Below are 568 nucleotides of genomic sequence, written 5' to 3'. Positions count from 1 at the left end.
TATATATATATATAAAGAATGTGTGTGTGTATAAGTTTGGCTATGTGTGTATGTATGCTTGTGAGTACTTGTCTTGACACTGGGTGGTAATTATAAAAGAGCATCGCCCTGATACGAATACTGTTGTTCATTTCGAATCTTTTGTGGAAACATATCAGGCCCTGATGAAATATTTACCTAGCAAAGAAACAAGTGATGGTTGGTGACAGGAAGGGCACCCAGCCATAGAAAATCTACTTCAACAAACTCTGTCTGACCCATGCATGCATGGAAAATTGGACATTTTTTGAAACAACAAAATAGCTATGATACATTATATGGTGGAATATATCGAATTCATAAAATTACAATTAAATTCCTTATTCATAAACGACAAATAAATACAAAAAAATAAAATTCAGTTAAATAGGTAACTGTTCAGAGAATGTTAAATCAAACTTTGGGTGGTACCACTGAAAGATGTTATATACTAGTAGAAAGTTGGGGTTTAGAGAAAGGGGCAGGTAATGGAACCTTCTTGAAGATGCAATAGGTGTGTGTGTATATATATATATATATATATATATAT

The sequence above is a fragment of the Octopus bimaculoides genome, chromosome 12 (genome assembly GCF_001194135.2).
Source record: "Octopus bimaculoides isolate UCB-OBI-ISO-001 chromosome 12, ASM119413v2, whole genome shotgun sequence".
NCBI lineage: Eukaryota > Metazoa > Mollusca > Cephalopoda > Octopoda > Octopodidae > Octopus > Octopus bimaculoides.
This window is presented reverse-complemented; position numbering follows the sequence as displayed.